Source organism: Chiroxiphia lanceolata, chromosome W (assembly GCF_009829145.1).
Source record: "Chiroxiphia lanceolata isolate bChiLan1 chromosome W, bChiLan1.pri, whole genome shotgun sequence".
Lineage (NCBI taxonomy): Eukaryota > Metazoa > Chordata > Aves > Passeriformes > Pipridae > Chiroxiphia > Chiroxiphia lanceolata.
This window is the reverse complement of record NC_045670.1, coordinates 9,482,208-9,501,878: the sequence shown is the minus strand read 5'-3', so window position 1 is coordinate 9,501,878 and position 19,671 is coordinate 9,482,208. Positions and strand designations below refer to the sequence as shown.

The window sequence follows — 19,671 nt, the reverse complement described above, 5'->3', positions numbered from 1 at the left end:
CTTGCTTGTCCTACAGAAAATGTGTACTCATTTCTTACTTTGATAATAATTTTTTAATAAAAAATCCTGCTTCTAAATTATTTTATTTATTTATTTACATGTGGCACAAGTGGAAAAGAAATGGGAAAGTACATTCATCAAGATAAGACTTTATAGTGAGAACTTTTGACAAGGACAAGAGGTAGATCCTCCTCCTCTTAGCTTGAAAAAATTTTGCCCTGAACTGGATTCAACACTTAATTATGTCCTCAATTTCCTGAGATTTTGCATAAATATATGTATTGCCAATAACGAAACAAAAAAACTGACAGAAAGGGAAAAAGTTAGGATCTCAGAAAGTAGGGTATCCCACCCCTTATAAACAGGTGAGGCTTTCAGGTAGTCTATCATCCTATAGATAAACAGAGCATACACAAGGACAGACACCTCACCTCCCTCTGCCTTTCATGGTCCATTGGGTGTATGTGACAAGAATCAGGGACTACTCTATGCCTGTCACAGCCAGTTCCAGCCTGCTCAGCAACAAATCTATCACAGGTCAAAGCTGAACCAATCAGCAAAGCTGGTGGCACCTCCGTGGAAACATATTTTAAAATGGGAGAAGACACCAAAGGAAGAGGGGAAAAGGGAACAAAAAGAAGTGAAAGACAACAGAGGAAACACCAAGGTCAGAATAGAAAGAGTTTCATAGTAGAGTGAATATTCCTGAAGGAACTGCAGTCTGCAGAGAACCCATGACGGAACAAACAGAGAAAAAGTGACAAGGAATGAGCAGCAGAGAGAAGCTGCTATATGTTGACCATAACAACCCCCACATACACACACACTGCATCACTGAATGGACTGAGTGTAACCTGCAGACATAAAGGGCAAGGGGAAGAGTTCGGAGTGAAGTTGAGGCTGGAGAAGGAAAAGTGTTTCCCTAAGTGTGTTGTCCATAAGTCTTTTAATGTTTGTTTTGATTCTGTTTCCCAATATTTGAATTAGTAATTTTATATTTAATCTTATATATATATAGATAGATGAATAAATTGGTAATAAATTAAGCTTTTTCAAAGCCTCACTCCTCTGATGATTAAATTTCCCAAGTTGAGTCTGTTTTGCTTGGGACAGTTAATTGGCAAGTGATCTCCCTGACTTATTTTTGACCCACAAGCTTTCTTGCTCCTCTTCTTCCTGTTTTCTCCCATCACATCCCTGCTTCATATTTAAACTTGCCCCACCCCCACCCAAACATACAGTCTCACAGAATTGTGGTTAGAGGCCTCAGCATGACTGACAACTAGGATGTTTATTCACAGCAAAGAATCCTGTCTCAAGTCATTATCATTTGAAAATGTACTTTTCATCCAACATTGATACAGTTACATCTCTAGTCATATGAATTAACTTTGCCTCATCATCCTGTCTATACAAGCCAACACTGCTATAACTGAGGGTAGGAATCAATCAATCCCCCCCAACTTTAAACAAGTGAACTATTAGAACTCTTAGGACAGCACATAAACCATAAGAGAGGTTGCTTGCTCTCTGTCTTATGGTTGATACCTAACAGTGAAGTATGTTTATACTTATAAAATGGGGGGGGACACATGACACACACAGAAGATCAAAAGAGAGCTAATTCAAAAATACAACAAAAATAAGTCAGTAGTCACCAGAGGTGCCCTCAGCAGTCAATGGACCAAGAGAGATTTCTAACTTGATTCCCTTCTAGGAAAAGCCTTTTCCTCAGTAGAGAGATGACTCTATGGGACCTGAGGGCAGCTTTTGTGAATGTTCCCCCTACCCACGACATGTCAAACATAAGTACCCAATGATTGCCAGTTTCCTATGTCAAACACCTGTGTATTCCCCAACTCCAAAAGCATTTAAGAGTCAGATTTTTGAAAAGTATTTGCACCACACAAGAGACACAATTTTATCTTAAACTGTTTTTTGAAGACACTCCTGTCAGTGGATATTTTGACAGATCAGATATCTTATAACTGCAGTTCAACTGATGGCAAATTAACCATTAATGAAATCTTGTGTCTTCTTTCAATATTAAGACAGAGATCTTATGACTGCCCAAAATACATGAGATTAAGGAACAGGATGGGCAAACAACCATCCAAAATCATACAGATGTAGCTGTCTTTTGAGTAAGAGATGTGTTAGACAACCTACATTTTCCAAGCCTTATTTTCATTATTTGTATCATTCCTAGAAAATTTAAAGACAGTTTACTCTCCAAACATTTTACAATGCAAGTTGAAGACCAGAGATAAGTTACAGACATACAGAACAAAAAAATGCTCATCAGTATGATGATGTCCATTATCTAAGCATACCAGACTTAAGAACTGTACTGAATTTTAGTTATGTTTGACATAGTATTTGAAAAACAATAACAAGAAAACTTAATATAAATGTGTTATGGGCAAAAAGGTTTACTGATTTTTGGGGAGTTTCAATCAATTTAATTTGTTGTCAGTTGAAAACTTCTCATTACCAATTCTGTTACTGAAACAAACAAAAAGCCATACTCATTCTCTTTCAGAAATCACAAAGTCACAGAATGCTTGAGGTTGTAAGGGACCTCTGGAGGTCATCTGGTTCAATAACCCTGCTCAAGCAGGGCCACCTAGAGAATTGTCCAGTACTATGCCCAGACAGATTTTGAATATTTCTGAGGACAGAGATTCCACCATCTCTCTGGGCAACCTGTCCCAGTGCTTGGTCACCCTCACAGTAAAAAAGTTTTTCCTTATGTTCAAATGGAACATCCTGTGTTTCACTATGTGCCCATTGCCTCTGGTCCTGTCACTAGGCACCACTGGAAAGAGCCTGGCTCTGTCTTCATTACAGCCTCTCTTCAGGTATTTATAGATAAGATTCACCCTGAGCCTTCTCTAGGCTAAACATTGCCAGCTCTCTCAGCCTTTCCTCAGATGCGAGATGCTCTTAGGCCCTTAATCATCTTAGTCACCCTTCACTGGACTCTCTCCAGTATGTCCATATCTCTCCTGTGCTCTAGAGCCCAGAACTGAACATGGTACTCCATGTGCAACCTCCCCAGTGCTTACTAAGGGAAGGATCACCTCCCTTGACCTGCTGGCAATGCTTTGCCTAATGCAACCCAGGATACCATCAAGCTTCTTTGCCACAGGGGCACATGGTTGGCTCACGTTCAACCTGGTGTCCACCATGATCTCCAGGTCCTTTTCTGCAAAGCTGCTTTCCAGATGGGTGGTCCCCAGTGTGTATTGGTACATGAGGTTATTCCTCAGGGGCAGAACTTGGCACTTCCCCTTAGTGAATTTCATGAGGTTTCTGTCAGCTCATTTCTCCAGCCTGTCCAGGTCTCTGGGTGGCAGCACAACCCTCTGGTATATCAGTCACTCCCTCCCTTGCTGAGGGTACACTCTGTCCCATCCATCCAGGCCATTAATGAAGATGTTGAACAGGACTGGACTCAGTATTGACCCCGGGGTACACCACTAGCTACTGGCCTCCAACTAGACTTTGTGCTCACCACTCTATGGGCCCAGCCATTCAGACAGCTTTCAATCCACTTCATCATCCCTTGCCTCTGCAAAATCTCTCCTTCCCTCTGTTTTTTTCTCCAATCCCATCACCACACATAAAAGTCTCTTAGATGAGGCAACAGGCAGCTCAGGAAATTGGGGTCAGTGTGTGGTGGTTCCTGTACTGGTAGCAGTCCCTTTAGAGTCAGGCCTTGACTCCTGCTCAGACTACTGCTTGAGCTCCTGCTTTCCTCCTGTTCCAGCATGGTCTTCTGTCTCCTCTTTCTTCTGCTCTGCTGTTATTTCTTTTCTTCCTTTTTTTTCCCCAGCATTTACCACCCTTTCTTAGTTTTATTTTCACAAAGGCACCACAAAGTTTACCTATGGACTATCTTTGACCTGCAATGGGGTTGCTGATGAGCTGTGAGGAACCAACTGTAACCAGTGCAGGGCAGTCAACAACTTTCTCCCACAGAGGTCATTCCTGAAGCCCCCCAACCTTGCCAATTATACCCAATACAAAAAGTGTCACAAGGGAACTATTCCAGAACATGCTTTCTTCTATGCTGCTGGGAAATTCCAGATTTAAAAATCTGAACAGCAAGTTTGAAGTTATACAGTGCAATTAAACTACCTTTTTTGAACACACTAGGGAAGAATTTTTCATAAAGAAAATATATACTAGGAAAACTATTTCTGTTGTGAAAATTATTATTTGATCTCAACACATACCAGACCAGAAATATGATGTTTGATATGTCTTTCAGTTTTGCTTCTTGGAGTAAGAGGTTCATTTCTACATTTAAATGTGATTAATACAGGTTCAGAAAAAAAATAAAAGTAATTTATATTTTTCAAAGGGGGGGGTCAAGTTAAGGTGTAGATAGGTAAAGGTTTTTTTTTCAGAAATTAGCATAGTGGCAGCTTTAGATCAAGTCAGTGGACACTACTGAAAAAGTCAAGCTTACTTCTTAGTGACTGGCAGCATACAGGCAAAGTAATATCACTTTAGAAGCAGCACCAGTGGTAGACATCAGTTTGCTAGGTAAGGTTATACTTTACAACCGAGTCACCATAGTAATCTTAGAATAGTTACCCATGTTCCCTATATTCATTACTTGTTCTGACCTAATAGTAATGTGGGGAAAACAAAAGCCCACCAGGCAATACAGTGGATAGAATTAAAAAGCCTTTGAGGTACACATTCAGAGGGAATTATCACCTTAATAGGCTACACCCACAGAACTCGATATTCAGGATTACCTCTGAACCACTAGGAAGACTGAAAACAGAAGGACAAGAGATCAGCCAGTGACCTTAAATAAAAGCAACATATTTTATTGGAGCACTTTCATCCTTAAGCATTTCCAAACTTGCAGATACAAGCAGTCTTAAGCAAACAGATAAGCTCCCCAGTATTCTGACACTAAATCAAACAACCAAAAACTCCAAAAGGGAACATTAAGACTAGCCAGGTTACCACACACCACTGATCACTCCCAGGAAATGGAACTGAAGGGATTGAATCCAAAGCACTTCAATTAAAGTAGCTGGCACTGGTAATACAAGGGGGCTATCAGCTACAACATGATCAAAGAGTAAGAAAACATTGTCTTCAACCTCTCAAATAGTCAAATCAATTCACTTCCTACATTTCTGCATGTCATCACCAAATTTACATTTTAGATTAAGACAGAAAGTCTTAACCACATGGTGAAAAAAGTAATAAGCACTGTATATTATTCAATTAAATAATTTCACCATTACTTGAAAATTACTTTAGTGATTCCAGGCCCATTTTACACTGTTTATAGATAAAATACAAATTAGTTAACTAATTTTTAAATTAGTTAATGACAGAGTAACAGTGCTGCACAAATTCACCGACATATCAAGGTACAGACTTTTGCTCAGACTTTTCCATCTACAAATATTACAGTTGGCTTGGGAACTATGACATGAATATACATTTCAAAATGCAATTTGGATTACTCCAATCAAGTTTTACATTGTGGTAAACTCAATACTATAATTTATTGTCTTCTCCAGTTAATCATCACTTGTTAATGCAGATGGAAAAAGCAGGAGGAAAAAATAATAAAGAAATTATTAATATATGATACATAATTCTAGCATTAAAATGCAGTAACTACTTCTATCTCAATAAGAACAATGCTATGCCAGTGCTCCTCCACTAGAAGCTTCCAAGGCAAAGTAGCCAAAAAACAAAGTTAGGACATTACTTTAGGACACTGCTCTGATAGAAGTCATGGCTATCAATGTGTTCATGCTTTGACTAAAGACTTTGTTTTTAAATATAATCTTTGAAAATGAAACATTTACTATGAGTTACAGTAACACATGTATTTAGAAAGCAATAGAAAGCATCACATCCTTTGCACCTTGGGTACTCATCCTTAAAACCTAGATATGCTGTTCCCTAGCAGATCATTTTAGGTATGCCCAAGAAATTAAAATGTTATTTTGGCTTTATGTCATTAAAAAAAAAAAACCAACAAAAAAACCCCAATCCAATAAAATATAAGTTGTTTTCTTTGAAGCCAGAAGGGAGTACTCTAAATAACTGAGGTTGGGAGGTGCTGATCTGAACATTTATCTTGTGTTAGAAGTCAGAAATATGCTGTCTTGTAGTTCAGTATCACACTTCAGTTCACAATGCCATACCTTTTCCTTTTAAGAAAAAGTGCTCCTTTTAACAACAAAATCAACACGCTTCTGTTTGTACTATTGTCATCACAAGGGCAAATAATTCTGTGACAGAAAACTAGCATCACAAAGAGACCTGGCAAGTGTTAATTCCAGTTTTATATCCTGTGATCTGTGAGCTATTTAAGATAGTGACAAGGAGATACAAAGAGAGCCAAGAAACCCCAGAAAACCTATGCTATGGTTTTTCACTACACAGTGCCTATTCTAACATAAGTAATTCAGTTTTTTTTAATAAGACTGTGCCAAGTTGATACCTTATACTGAACTACATCCCAAAATGAAAGAAATTACTAGATCATTTGGCAAGCATAATACAGTATTTCATCTCCGCCAGCACTTTGGTGCACCAGCCCCCTCCCCCAAAGAGATACGCGCATTCCAACCAAGCCTCTCTCAGCAGGGCTCAGCCAATTATCCCCCTCCCTCCAGGCCTTGCTAGGTTTCCAAAGCCCCTCTGATTTTAGGTTTGATTTTGTTGCAAACAGCAAAACGAAAGGAGAAAGCCTCCAAAGTGATAATCCTTACCCTTGAAATCCCGCCATGCGCGCAATAAGGAGGGTGATTTTTTTTTTTTTTTAATGGGAGATGAAGGAGAAGAAACAAAAGACTAAATGGAGGAGAGGCTAAGCAGCGGAGACAGAGGGAGAAAGAGGAGAGCTTGGTGAAGGAGTAGGGCGAGCGTCAGCCATGTTGTGTGTGTGTTAGTCCAGTATTTATAAACCTGCAGCTGTAGCAGCGTTTTGAGTCTGGAAGAGAGGGGAAAGAAGGGAGGGGGAAAGAAAGGAGAGGAGGGAGGAGAGGGAATCGAGGGAGGAGGGGAAAGCGGAGACAGCAGCAGACAAAGGAACTCAGAAAAGCGCGAGCAGAGCGCGCGCATACGTACACACTCTGGGTGTCCCAGACAGCGGCGGTGGCGTGTGTAACTCCAGCGCTGCCAGCCCGACGCGTTAGCAGCTTTCACAGCTCCAGCCTTTGGCTACTGAGTCGCGGCCGAGCCCGGCCACCACCCTCACATCCCCTTCACCCCATTTTCTCATGGGGGGAGCGAAGAGGTGACAGGTCAGAGACATACCTGCCTCCCCCAACGTGCACTATCGACAGAGAGGCTTATCGGCTGGGAGCCCCTCAGCGGGCCCCAGCCCACAGTACAACAGCTCCACAGACAGGAAGGGGGAATGTGCAGCTGCGACCCCTTCTCTCCAGCAAGGGACGCGATGTGGGCGGGGTAGATACCGGGAGAGGCCATGCCAAAGGAAGGCAGCAGTTCCCCGGAGCCCAGTAAGAGTGGAGGTTGCCAAGGAACCGGGGCACTACGTGGAAAAGGAGCCCAAGGACCCCCCCCCCCCCCCGCTCTCGCCCGCCTCCCGCGGCTTCCAGGCGGGCTGCTGAGGCAGGCAGTGAAGAAGTAAAGGGTTAAGAGACGGAACATCGCAGGTATATAAATAACGTCAGCCTCGGGGGAGGGGAGGGAAAGCTCCAAGCTCGTTCCATAGCGACTCCCTCCGGTTCTACCCGGTACTAGGCTAGGCTAAAGGCGGCACGACGGGCTGCGCTTTCCTTTCCCTCCCCCCTTCCCCCGCATTCATTACTCACCTGCTGGGGGGATAGGCGCCTGGAAGTGCCAGGAGGATGGCATAGAAGCGGTAGCGCTGCAGCCGCAGCAGTCCTCCTATCTCACTAGGCCACTCAGATTCTCTGCGGCAACAGTAGGGACAGCTGCTCCCCTTGTTTCACTTGTCCTACTCCGCCGTTGTTACTGCTATCTCCTATTCGCCTCTGCTACATTTAGATCCTCCTCTCCGTACACAAACTCCACCGCCAGGATAGAGGCCTCCTCACCTTCCTGCCAAATAGTGAGCTACCCGCATCGAGACGTTCAAAACACGGGACCGGACACCGCCCTCTTCCCCTCCACCTCCACCAACGCGCAGGCGCACTGAAAATTCCGAACTGCGACAGGAGCGCAGGAAACCATCCTCCACCTAGTCCACCGCTACTCCCTAGCGCGCAGGCGCACCTTTCGCTGCTGCCGCTCCTTTTCCTTCGCTGGCGTCTCTCGGTCCTCCGTCGACGGTCGTAGCTGAGAGTGGCGTGGGCTTGTCCGCAGATGGCTGTCTGTTAGCCCTTTTCCAAACGAAGGTCACTAGGCCCAGGGACGTTGAATGTCTGTCTTTACCCTCCCATCCGCCCACCTACCGCGGTGGGTCTAGTGCTGCCTCGTGAGGTGGCCACAGTGCTTTATGGCAATGGTACTGCTTCCTTAAACAGACCTTGAAAGCCAGTGGCTGTACACTGCCCTCTAACCATCATAGGAAAGAAAATGTGTAAGCCATCATAAGAAAGAAAAATCAGCTGTGGATATCCTGTGTTACAAATTTGGCCCGTGACGACTGAGGAGAGAGACTAGGACACAAAGAATAGAATTACAAAGGTAAGTATTTATTCATGTGCGTGAAATGTCTCAGCCAAAGAAGGGATTTTTAGGGTTTTATACCTTATGCTACAAGGGTATGATATGAATCATCCACCTACTGATGCATATTGTCTAATCATAAATGTGGTACAGCATAGCAACATACATTACAAAAATGTATTTTGTAGGTCTTACAGCATAATTATCTGTCAGCATCCTTGTGATTTATCTGTTAATCCAGATGTTTCCATCATCAGCTTTGCAAATTTATTAGGCATCAGTAATTCGTGTTTCTCTTAGATATAGATCTTTCAGTTAAGGAAACCTCTGTTCTTGCAAAAATTATTTTAGTTGATCACTTGCCTTTAGTAGGGGTCTTGGGTCTCCAGATAATGATTCAGCAATTATACACTAATAATGTTCTTAGCTCCTAATGACTATATGGTCTCAATAATTTATATAATGCCTACTAGAAATGAAAATAAAGATTTGACCAGGTGCCTTGGGACCTTCAAGGCCGGTAAGGAGGGGAGTAGTCAGCATGGCACCCAAAAACCTAGAGGCCAATAGGGAAGGGGAGAAAAAGTCTGCCTGGTGTGCAGGACCTTCAAGACCCAACGAGGAGAGGAAAGGGGACTGATACGTAACCAGCTTGGTCACAGAGAATGGCCATTTACCTTATAAAATGGCATTAGTTATGCTAACCGTATTACCAGAGATCAGGAGCAGGAGGTACCAGTCACAGCTGTACATACACTTCCTAGTCTTTTTGGATGCTTGGAAGTACCACCTAGTTTGGTTAGGAATAGAATGGCTGAACTTTTATAGGAGCTTTGAACGCTATTGAGTAGCTTTGGGTGAGAACCAGGTTCCCTCTGGTCCCAGAAAATTTTGCTTTTTTGATATCCTCCCAGCATAAAGAGAATCAGCATTAAATGATGAAATAAAATCACAGCCCTCTTGATTTGATGGTAGAATCAAGAACCCTCAGAATTCAAGTGGCTAGATCTTTGCTTGATCTGAATTTGAAGGAGGAATGATATCTAGCTTCTGATCTTGGTCTTCAATTAATATCTTTAAATGCAAATACCACTTTTGCTTTAATGTAACCTTAAAGGAGCAATTATCTGTTTGAGATAACTATCTGGCTAATTTGTCTTTTCCAAGCAAGCTACTATAGAGCTATCAAAGGAATTATTTAAAGTCATCAGAAACAGAAGCCTCCTTCCAATGTGTTTGCTTTCTGACATGGTTACAACATTGATGAAATTTATCATGCCAGCAGGAGCTAACCATCTATTTTTTAGCAACTTGAATAAAACATCAATAAGTTTCAAATTCAGGTGATGTAAATTAAATGAATAGTTCCAGTTGGAAGGGACCTACAATGACCATCTAGTCCAACTGTGTGACCATTTCAGGAAAATTTGCCTTCTTTAAGTGAATTCTTGCATACTACAGGAAGTAGTGAATAAAGCCCAGCTTTATTCACTCCTAATATCCATCTGGCCTTTTGGCCACCAGGGAATTCTGTTGGGTCATATTTAGTTTACCATGAACCAAAACTCCTAGATCCCTTTCTGCAGGGCTGCACTCCACCTCTTGTCCCCCCAATCTGTGTACATCCAGGATTACACCACCCCAGGTGCAGAATCCGGCATTTGTCTTCGTTACATTTCATAAGGCCAGTGATTTCTCAGCACTCTAATCTATCAAGATCTCTTTGTAAGGCCTCTATACTTTTGAGGGAATTGACTCCTAATTTAGTATCATCAGCAAACTTAGTGTGCACTCAACTCCTGTGTCCAGGTCATTGATAAAAGCATTGAAGAGAACTGACTCTAAAATTGAGCCCTGTGGAACACCACTAGTGACTAACTGCCAGCCAGATGTTGCCCCATTTACTAGAACTCTTTGAGTCTGACCCTTCAGCCAATTGTCTACCCATTGTATTGGATGCATGTCTAGCTGTATGCTAGACATTTTGTCCAGAAGGTTACTGTGAGAGACAGTATCGAAAGCTTTGCTAAAATCCCCCAAACCCCACTGCCACTGCCTTCCCTTTGTCCATTAGGTAGGTAACCTTGTGTCGTGGGTTGACCTTGGCTGGATGTCAGGTCCCCACCCAGCCACTCTATCACTCCCCTTCCCAGCCAGACAGGGAAGAGAGTAAGATGGAAAACAACTCGTGGGTTGGGATAAGGCAGTTTATTAAAGCAAAGCAAAAGATAACATGGTTTATTCTCTACTTCCCATCAGCAGTGATGGTTGGCCACTTCCGAGAAGCAGGGCTTCAGCACGCGTAATGGTTCCTTAGCAGGCAGCCATTGGAGACAATGAATGCCTGCCTTTCTGCTCATTTCCTTAGCTTTTATATCTGAGCTAACATCATATGGTATGGAATATCCCTTTGGTTAGTTTGGGTCAGCTGGCCTTCTTGGGTCCCCTCCCAGAATCTTGCCCTCGATTGGGGAAGGGATGTTACAGTGCTGATGCTGTGCTCAGCAGTAGCCAAAACACTGGTGTGTTATCAACACCCTTCTAGCTACCAATGCAAAGCACAGCACTGTGAGGGCTGCTATGGGGAAATGAACTCCATCTCAGCCAGACCCAATGCACCTTGTCATAAAAGGATGTTAAGTTAGTAAGGCATGACTTTCCCTTCATGAACCCATGTTGGCTTTGACTGATGACTTTCAAGTGTTTTTCAATAACTCCCAGAATAATCTCCATATTATCAGGAACCAAAGGAAGACTGACAGGCCTATAATTACCAGGGTCTTCTTTCTTGCCCTTCTTGAATATGGGAATAATATTTGCTATCTTCCAGTCAATTGAAACCTCTTCAGTTTCCCAAGGCCATTGATAAATAACTGAGAGAGGTCTTGCAAGAACATCAGCCAACTTTCAGTACCCAGATGGGATGAATCCCATTGGGCCCCATAGACTTGCAGCAGCAAATCCCATACAAGTTCAAAGTTGACTGGAAACTTAGCATTCCCCCAGTTGATGCCTAAAATGGAAGAAAAGAACTTTCTAGACAATTGTAGTGGGTTTCTGTGGCTGGGTTTTGGTATGGGGGGGGGGGGCTACAGGGGTGGCTTCTGTTAGAAGCTGCTAGAAGCTTCCCCTGTCCCACAGAGCCAATACCAGCCAGCTCCAGGACGGACTTCCTGCCTCTGACCAAGGCCAAGCCAATCAGGAGCAATAGTAACACCTCTGTGATAACATATTTAAGAACAGAAGGTTGTTGCACAGAAAGAATTCCAGCCAGGGAAGAGCAGAGTGAGAACATGGGAACAACAAGGTAGACACTAAGGTCAGTGCAGAAGGAGGGGGAGGAGGTGCTCCAGGCGCCAGAGCTGAGGCCTCTGCAGCCCGTGGTGCAGACCATGGTGAAACAGGCTGTCCCCCTGCAGCCCATGGAGGACCATCGGGGTGCAGAGACCCACCTACAGCCCATGGAGGAGTCCATGCTGGAGCAGGTAGATACATGAAGGAGGCTGTGACTTCGTAGGAGGCCCAGGATGGGGCAGGGTCCTGCCAGGGACCTGCAACCTGTGGAGAGGGAAGCCCATGCTGGAGCAGGTTTTTCCTGGGTAGGACTTGTGGCCCCTGTGGGGGACCCATGCCGGTACAGCTCATTGGTGAAGGACTGCACCCCATGGAGAAGTGACCCATGGGACAGCAGTTTGGGAAGAGCTGCTGCCCGAGGGATGGACTCACGCCAGAGAGGTCCATCAAGGACTGTCTCCCATGGGAGGGACCCCACGGGAGCAGGGGAAGGACTCCTCTCCCTGAGCAGTGGTAGAAACAGTGACTGACCATAACCCCCATTCCCTGTCCCCCTGCACCGCTGGGGGGGAGGAGGGAGAACATGGAAGGAAGGAGGGGTGGGGGGAAAGTGTTTTTAAGACTGTTTTATTTCTCACTCTTTGGCTCTTATTCTGTTAGTAATAAATTTAAGTAATATCCCTGCTTGGAGTCTGTGTTGCCCATGAAGGTAATCAGTAAGTGACCTCTCCCAGCTATAATTTCAACTCATGAATCCTTAGCTGTTTTTTTTCTCTCCTCTGTACAGTTACAGAGGGAGAGGGAGAGAGTGGCTTTAGTGGGTACCTGGCATCTGGCCAGGGTCAACCCACTACAACAATATTGGTATAGATAAAATAGAGAACAGGTCTTTAATTAAAGTGCTTTAGGTACACTAAATACATAAGTGCACAATACAGCATAGGGCTCCTACAGTTTTATAACACTAATTAACTATCATATCTAATGCATACATCCAACCCAGAATTGTCTGCCCCCAGAACCTCCCTCAGGTCTTCCCCTTGGCACACCTTCTTGGAATTAAGTCGGAGGTCTCAAGACCCCTTCCTTCTTCACCATCATCATCTTCAGCATCACATGCTGCCTTTGGAGTTTCTCCAAGGTTTCTGGGCCTTCTAGGTTGCTTTGACTACAGTGATATTATGTCCTTCTAGGTACATGTCCCAAACAAGATGTACTTGCTAAAACCTTTTTCCTTGAAAAGAACGTTAAACAAAATTTGAAGAATTTCGAGAATTTGACACAAAGTGTGAGAAATGTGGGGGTTTAGTAACTGTTAACTGCTATTTTAAAGTGTTAGAAACTATACAGCTTTATTAAAAATCTATATACTACAAATCTTAAAAATCTTAAGGCATCACAGTCATAGCCCTCCAGCCCAGGGCTCCAGGGGTCCTAGGGCCCATCATTGGTGTTAGAGGTGAAGAAGGTATTAACTGTTTCTGTTTTATCTTCATCTGTATTGGCAAGGTGACCAACCTCATCAAGTAATAGACCAATGTTTTCTTTAGTCCTCCTTTTGTTAACATATGTAAAAAAGCGTTTTTTGTTATTCAGCACAGTACTGCCCAGCTTCAACTCCAATTGAGCTTTCATACAATTTTTTTCCCTACAGTGGTGAACGGCATCTCTGTAGTCCTCCTTTGTAGCCTGACTTTGCTTCCAAAGTCCACGCACTTTCTTTTTCTGCCTAAGTTCCAGGAGATCCCTGTTCAGCCAAGCCAACCGTTTATCCCAATTGCTTGATTTCTGACACACTAGAATTGCCTGCTCCTGTGCTCTTAAAAGATGTCTCTTAGAAAGTGACCAGCATTTATGGGCTCCAGTATCCTTGAAAGCAGATTCCCAGGGGACCTTACTAGCTCCTTGAACAACCTAACGTCTGTTTCCCCAAAATCCAGGGTAGCAGCTCTGCTTCCAGTTTTTCTCATATCACCAAAGATTTTCAACTCAACCATTTCATGATCACTGTGGCCAAGACAGCCACCAATCATCACTTCACCCATGAGACCATCTCTATTTACAAACGACAGGTCTATGAGGGCACCTTTCCTAGTTGGTTCCTTAGTACCTGTATCAAAAAGTTATCTTCAAAGTGCTTCAGGAATTTCCTGGATCTATTTGTGTCTGTTGTCTGATAGTCCCAGTTAACATCTGGGACCCTGAAGTCACCCATAAGGACAAGGGCAAGTGATTTAGAGATTTCCTTTAATTTCTTATAGAATAATACATCGATGTCATCATCCTGACTGGGTGATCTATAGTAGACTCCCACAACAACATCCACTTTATTAGCTTTTCCCCTAAACCTTACCCAGAGGCTCTCAACCATGTCATCCCCAACTGCAAACGTAGTACAGTCCAACCCCTTCTTTACATACATACTTCTTTACATACATTCTGGTGTGGAATTCCCCCTGGTTTACAATTTAATCAGTTGCAAAGTCATAGAATCACAGAATCATAGAATGGTTTGGGTTGGAAGGGGCCTTTGAAGATCATTTAATCCAACCCCCCTGACATGAACAGGGATATCTTTCACTAGATCAGGTTGCTCAAAGCCCCATCTAACCGGACCTTGAATCCATTCCAATGATGGGGCATCCACAGCTTCTCTGGGCAGCCTTTTTCAGTGTCTTACCACCCTCACAGTAAAGAATTTCTTCCTAATATCTAATCTAAATCTACCCTCTTAGTTTAAAGCCATTGCCCCTCTTCCTATCACTACATGCCCTTGTAAAAAGTCCCTCTACAGCTTCCAGGTTGATCTTCCTGGAAGTTGTACCTGTGGTTTCTTGATAGGCCATCAATTAGTGTGACTGGCAAGGTATGTTTCTTGTCATTGCCTCCATATTTCTTTTTTTCAGGTCTGTGTCTCTATATTTTGTTTCTGGTTTCCCCCTATAGTCCCTAGAATATAAATGGTTACAAAACAATCTATACTTTTTCAAAAAAATCTGAAAGATGTTAATTTCAGTGTTTCATTGAGGCAAGTATATTCCTGCCTAAGCAAAACTAGAATTTCACCTTAATTTCATGTGAAAGTGTTATTTTAACTCTCCTCTACAGTGATTAAAACCTTAGATTATCATTGGGGAGGATAAATAATATCACATGAAAACTAAATAAAAATTGAAAACTATAGGAAAGTTACCTCAGACAGTTCTAGCTGTCTTTATAATGATTCAGATGCATCTGAAATAAGCACAACAGCCTCACAGCATTTATACTTCTTTTGATGCGTTTTTAGACATAGGAACATTGACCAACTAATAGCCTTCTGCTGGTTCTGGTGATGCAACACTACTGCAGAAAGAAAATAAATTGAAAAAAGAGTCAAATTGTTCCCATTAATTTTTGATCCAGAATGGATTTAAAAGCAAATCAAATTATAATTTCTTACTGTTAGGATATGTTTAGAGTTAATCCACAAGAAGCTTATCATGTAATGAATTCTTGTAGAAATTGTCAGCCTTTGTAACAAGATTGTATCTGAATATTTTAACATTTGAGATATAGCTGATGTATATTGTAACAAGATCAAAGGTGATCCTTGAAGTTTTCTGTTTGTGGTTCCAGTAAGTCTAATGGTATGTTCTGCATTAGATAGATGGAAAATAATTTTTTTTTTTTTTTTTACTTTTTAACCAGCTAATGAATTGGAAGAAACAAGTAACACAAACTGATTAGTTAACACCATCAAAAAGCACCCATTTAGGAGGAAGGAGGGAGCAGTAAGTGTAGCTAGAGATACCAAATGGGGATTTAGGTTGTGGCTGTAATTTTTTCAGTAGCAGGGCTTGATCACAGAATCACAGAATGGGTCCGGTTGGAAGGGACCACAGTGGGTTCTCTGGTCCAACCTCCCTGCTCAAGTAGGGTCATCCTAGAGCACATTGCATGAGCTTCCCATTGCAAAACTTCCCATGTAGACACGTGATAAGGGTCTTACCTTTGCTGACAGAGGTCAGAGTCGAGTGCATGAAGTTTGGGTTAAAGAGTTCATGGTGTAAAATATTTATGGTGTAAAATGGGTGTGGCACCTTCCACTGAGGTACCCCTTTGCACTCCTCTCAGATGCATCCTAAAACATTGGAATAAGTTCAAAGGGAATCCCCTAAGAAAAGATAAGCTTAAAATGTACTGTAATCAATTGTGGCCAATGAATAATTTGGATGTTGGGGAACAGTGGCTGGAGAATGGGTCATTGAATTATAACACTATTTTGCAACTAATGTTTTGCAAACAGTTGGAAAAATGGTGGTGTATGTGGATTTGTTCATCTCTTTAAGACGAAAATGCAAGGAAATCTGGATCCCTTTCCCCCCATGGCGTGGGGAGGCCCAGTTCTAGTTCCATTTCCATCTGAGGAACCATTTCCGATGGCTTAAGTGGATGGGGGGGGGACTCCAGCGCCAGGGGTTTCTTCAGGTCCTGAGCCTGGACGGGAGAGGTGCTCTCCCCTCCCCCCACCCACGTGGCTCCATGGCAGGCACAGAGACAGCACACTAGCGTGGAGAGGAGGCAAGAGAGAGTTTATTGTTGGGGGGGTTACATTTATAGGGTTAGAAGGACTCGCAGAGTAACCAATTAGAAGTCTCAAGGGGCTTACAGGAACACCCAATCACAGGAAAGGGTTAACAAGGTCCAATGAGAACACCTTAGGACATCTTCCCAGGACATTCCTGCATGGGATAACACTTGTCGTGGGGGGTCTTGGGAAGAAGAAAGCATGAGTTAGCAAAGAGACTACAAAAAGCCATTTTGAAACATGTTTAAACCACAGTTTTCTCATATACTGCGGATTTACTGCCACATGGAAATGCAATCTGTTAATGAATAATGCCAATGGAATGTATGCTCTGGCAGAAAGTGTGAAAGGAAAAAAAAGTGAAAAGTTGTTGTGCAGGATGTGATGCAGGAAAGCAGTGTTTTAAAGAAAGTGATGAAGGAGAAAAGAAAACAAAACAAAAAGAGATGAAGATACAAACCTCACTATATACAGTGGCGACCACAAGGTATGCAGGCAGAGGACAAGGAAGTGCCAATAGGGAAAGGGCAGAAGAAGAGGTCAAAGAAATAGCGTAGGACACAGACAAAGATTTAACACCCAAATGCGTGCCCCATTGGGCCTTAACCAATGTGCCCTCTGCAGAAGGAAGGACCATTGGAAGAGTGGATGCCCACGTAAAAATAGATCCCAGACCAGATTTGCTGGTCAGAGTGGTGATCCAATAATGTTCAAAACTGAATGAAGGGGACTGGGGGAGAAGATTAAAATATCCCCAGCTGATCCCCTGGTTCCAGTAAAGCTGGGAGATGAAACAACTGATTTTCTAGTAGATAATGGGGCAACTTATTCTATAGTAACCAGTTGTAAAAAACCTTTGAGTAAAACTTATATGCTGGTCATTGGGGTCACAGGAAAGTGAAAATTAAGACCTTTTTTTTGAAACCAATGGAATGTACAATCAGAGATACTACTTTAACACATGAATTTTTATATATGCCAGAATGTCCCTTGCCACTTTTAGGATGAGACCTGCTATGTAAACTGAAGGCTCAAATAACCTTCTCTGACAACTCTGTCCAGTTGCATGTGCCACAGGAAACAGCATGGAAAGTGTAATTATGCTTATTAACAGAAAGTGAAGAGGAAACTACTGAGATCCCCGATGAAATTCTGAATTCTGTAATCCCTCTGGTATGGGCTTCAAAGAAACTGGGATGAGCCAAGAATGCAGTACTTTACCTTTGAGTGGGAAAGTCCAACCACTGGGAGAAAGACACAACTTTGTTGGACCATGTTGCCTCAAGGATTTAAGAACAGCCCAACCCTGTTTGGTAATGTAATGGCTAAAGAGTTGGAACAATGGCAAGGTAAGAACTCTAATATTACCTTGCTAGAGTATGTGGATGATATACTGTAGGGAAGTCTTTCCTCCCTAAGAGTACTTTTCTCAATAATAGTTGGATGTTTTTCTTTCCCTTCTCCTTTTGCATTCCAGAGAAAAGCTGCAGTTTCTCTCTGGTCTGAGGAGAGAGAAACCCTCACAGTGTTACAGACCATGCTGGTGGTGAGCCTGGGGGGAGGGAGGTCAGAGAAGATAAGAAGCCTGGATGAGATCAGGAGACGTAACTTTTTCAGGCCCAGCGTTTTTCCACAGTTGGTGCAGATTTTACTTTGTAAGTTTTTAGTGTTCCTGCCTTTGAAATAAATCTTTTTGGATTCTTTCCACTGCCTTGGCATTTTGGGGGGATACCTGCATGTATCTTACTTTACATATACCATTGAGAGCAGGCACTGAATCAGAATGCAAGCAGGTCACAATTAGCTTACTCAATTTCCTGGGATTAGCCTCATATCGAGTCTTACAGAAGAAAGCCCAGTTAGTGAAAAAGGCTGTGACTTATTTGGGCTTTGAAATATCAAGGGGACAAGGACATTGAGTGCAGAACGGAAAGAAGCTATTTGTCAAATAGCACCTCCTAAATCTAAAAAGGAGCTCAGAGGATTCCTGGGAATGGCCAGCTGTTATAGGCTATGGATACCAGTATAGTATGGCCAGTCTTCGCGAACGAAGATTTGGGAAGGGTCTTTACCCTTCGAGCCTGCGCAGTGGATTTTTTAGGTGAGACACAGTGTGCGCTGAGCTGAGCCCACCCTTTAATCCTGAGGTTCATCTGCCGGGGCCGAGCAAGCTTGGACGGTGGCAGTGAGGTCCTCAGGATGTAGGTTTGTATAGAGTGACCTTCTCTTAGATGGATGGCCTTACAGGGCTAACGAGCTCCATCTACCCGGGGGACTTTTTCTCTGACCGGGAATCGAACCCGGGCCGCGGCGGTGAAAGCGCCGCATCCTGATACCAAACTTTAGCCTATTGACCAAACCATTGTACAAGGCCGTTAAAGGACCAGGAGAAAACCTCGAATGGACCCCTGACTGCCAGAAAGGATTCAATTCCATAAACACTGAATTAATGAGTGCTCTGGCTTTAGGTCTCCCAAATCTGTCAAAACCATTTTTACTATATGCCCATGAGTGACAACATGTAACATTGGGAGTGCTCGTTCAAAGATTAGGGGAATCCAAGAGGCCTGTGGCTTACTTCTTGAAACAGTTAGGTGAAGTAAGCAAAGGATGGCCAGACTGTCTAAGGGCAGTAGCAGCAGTAGTGCTCCTCATCAAGGAAGCCCACAAACTGACCTTGAGGCAACCTATTACAGTGTTTGTCCTGCATGCTGTCCTCACTGTTTTAGACCAAAGAGGACACCACTGGATTTCCCCTAGTAAATTGTCTCAGTATCAAGCAGTACTAATCAAGCAAGATGATGTAACACTGAAAACCTCCTCAACCTTGAACTCTGCTACCCTGATGCCTGCAAATGAAATACAAGAGATGAAACATAATTGTTTGCATGCTATAGAACAGGTCTATGCCAGCCAACCAGACGTGAAAGACATGCCATTGGACAACCCAGACATCAAATTATTCACTGGTGGAAGCAACTTCATGATGAATGGAGAAAGAAAAGCTGGATATGCAGTGGTAACTTTGCATGAGGATTTAGAAACTCAAACATTACCTTCCAATACCTCTGCCCAGAAAGCTGAATTGATAGCTCTGTTAAGGAAAGTTCCTAGTCTGACCATTCACAAGACTCTGGCAGTCACACTCCCAAGGC

The 19,671-nt window shown here is 43.0% G+C and overlaps 1 long non-coding RNA gene across 1 annotated transcript in view; it reads left to right on the top strand.

Annotated features, from left to right (window-relative positions):
- The first annotated feature begins 3,328 nt into the window (after positions 1–3,328).
- The window catches only part of LOC116780071, an 84,926-nt gene continuing 68,583 nt past the window's right edge, over positions 3,329–19,671 (top strand). The window contains exon 1 of the long non-coding RNA XR_004354314.1: positions 3,329–3,379. This is a non-coding gene — a long non-coding RNA (uncharacterized LOC116780071). The remainder of the gene's footprint in view (positions 3,380–19,671) is intronic.